Source organism: Typopeltis vanoorti, chromosome 13 (assembly GCF_054136105.1).
Source record: "Typopeltis vanoorti isolate ZY-2024b chromosome 13, IOZ_Tvanoo_1.0, whole genome shotgun sequence".
NCBI classification, from domain to species: Eukaryota; Metazoa; Arthropoda; class Arachnida; order Uropygi; family Thelyphonidae; genus Typopeltis; species Typopeltis vanoorti.
This window is the reverse complement of record NC_143561.1, coordinates 5,677,863-5,680,389: the sequence shown is the minus strand read 5'-3', so window position 1 is coordinate 5,680,389 and position 2,527 is coordinate 5,677,863. Positions and strand designations below refer to the sequence as shown.

The window sequence follows — 2,527 nt, the reverse complement described above, 5'->3', positions numbered from 1 at the left end:
CCTGAGTCGTTGCTAACCAACAACATGGGAAGTTCGAAAGGTTTATAAATGAACAATGATAGTAAACGGAATGGGGTAATCTATTAATGTAAGGAATACAAATAAATGTTTTCATTCATTCAATAAATAAAAATCATGCTTAAATACAACAAATGTAAATTAGTGAAAATAAACATACGCTAATGAATAATATTGTAAAATGCATTTTCAGGCATTAAAACAGCACTTAAAGAAATGCCAGAAAATTTGCACAAAGACGTGCCTGAATGCATAAGAAATCTTTCCCACATACGAAACAGATTCATCATAATACATTGAAAATTATGTCATAGCTTCAGTTTTTAGGTCTGAAATTCAGCTACAATAATGCACTATTCAAACTAATAGAATAATGTTCATTTGGTTGCTGCTAAGATTGAGGTAGAAAAAAAAAAAAAAAAGAAGAGTATTTCAATTACAATGATTAGTAAGATAATAAATGCAATAACCAATACAAAAATGAACAAGAGAAAAGAAAGTTCCCATGACTATTTTAAATCAAGAGGTTATGATGTATTTATTACTGTCTCAATGAAAATTATCGTATTCATCCCTGATGATAAAACGCCTAATTGAGCCTTTTAATACCTTGAAATAAAAATATAAATTAAACAGTTACAACGGCAATTTATAATATGGATATATTTTTCTAAATTATTTTATGCGAAACTAAATGGCTTGTGTTCTGATATCTTATAGGAGGTAAATCTTTAAAATAGCTATTTATATAAAGTTACGTGTTAATAGTATAGTGCACAAGCCCATCATCCTTTATTTGTAATGCAGGATTTATGAGATTTGCAGACGATTTGTTTTCCTATTTTTATACCTCTACATACAGTTGTAGTAAAGTTAAAACTACCCAACATAAATATCGTTTCCTCGAGAATTCTCTTGATAAGCGCAGCATTTTTATTTATATATTTTTATACATTTAGACATTTTATTTATTTACATTTTTATTAATCTATTTTCCAACTACCAAAGCAAAAAATTACTTTCATGTCGATTGTTGACATTTCGGAATCATAGAAAAGCTTGTCAAATGAAAAATGTTAACAAGTGATTTTTAATTGGTCATGTTAAACTATTTCATTTATTGCGCCACCAAACATCAAAAGCAAAATGTGAATAAGCATGCATGAGTTGAATTCATTATTAGTGGAAAGTTGATATTAATGAAAGGTTGCGTCATGATCATTAAGCGTGCAAGCTGCAGGCTTGCGAAATGTTCTTCGAACAGAAAACAGAACACATTAGTACTTTCAAAAATCGCTAGTCCAAAGCATTTAAAACCGGAGTATGGCACAATAACGATAACTTATTTTTCTTTAAGCTGCGGCAAAATTTTAACGATAAACCATGGCTTGTCCGCGAATATGCTGATAACATTGTACGCTAATTCTAACTGAAAGTCTTTCCAGTAACATTTTAGTTCAACGGCCCGCCATCTATGAGTTATTATAGGAAATACGAAGTTTATATATATATATATATTTATAGAAACTTTGACTATATGTGTTTCTATTATTAGTTTGATTGTATTAATTATCGTCTGTATTATCACACAGAACTAGAATTATTTGTAAATAGTGGAAGCATAAGTAAAGCAAAAGCATGTCTAAAGAAGTAATTTTAGTCAGTCTACTCATCCAGGATTTTATACAAACCGTATTAAAATTCCACCAAAGGAATTAAAACTCAATTACACAGTCTTGATTTTTTTTATTGTTTTTGTTTTCAAAATCATTGTTAGATTTAGCATTTAGATTTTTTAAGTTTGTTCACATTCGTATGACATATTCTACATCTTTGTTATAAAAATACCTGTGGATTTTATTTATCCTTAATAAGGCATTTTTATTTTTAAGAATATAATGTAAAAGAAACTATGCACTTTTTCAGTATTATGCGAAATTAATAACTTAAAATGTTTAGCTTTTCTTACAAAATAACAATAATTAACAATATTCTAGTTTTATAAGACTTGTTTAGAAGCCTGACATCGTTGACGAGGTGGCCGAGTGGTTAAGGCGATGGACTGCTAATCCATTGGGCTCTGCCCGCGTGGGTTCGAATCCCATCCTCGTCGAAAGTATTTTTTCCAACTTTCTTTTTCATCATTATTCTCGATTTCGTTCCTCATAATTCATAATTATTATTTTAATGTTTTCGTTGGTGTATGTTAACAGACTAAATTCCAGCCTCTGATTTCCCATTCAAAGAAAAATGTTTCTCATAATAACAACGATATGACGTGGTTAAAAAAAAATATATTTAGTGTATATATATATATATATATATATATATATATATATCCAGTAAATATTAATTTTGCAATGGCATTTCCCAATTTATATTTAGCTGAAGAGAATACTGAGTGTATTTCGGAAGGCTCTTGCAAGAGAAAGAGTCAAATAAAAGTAATGCTGTGTGTTGACCTACATTGCCTCAGACAGCGATATGTTATCAACCCACATCCGGCCTT

At 29.4% G+C, this 2,527-nt stretch overlaps 1 non-coding gene across 1 annotated transcript; it reads left to right on the top strand.

The window, feature by feature from the left end:
- The first annotated feature begins 2,049 nt into the window (after positions 1-2,049).
- On the top strand, positions 2,050-2,131 carry TRNAS-GCU (transfer RNA serine (anticodon GCU)). Its single transcript has one exon. It is a non-coding gene; the product is annotated as a tRNA-Ser (tRNA).
- The last annotated feature ends 396 nt before the right edge of the window (positions 2,132-2,527 follow it).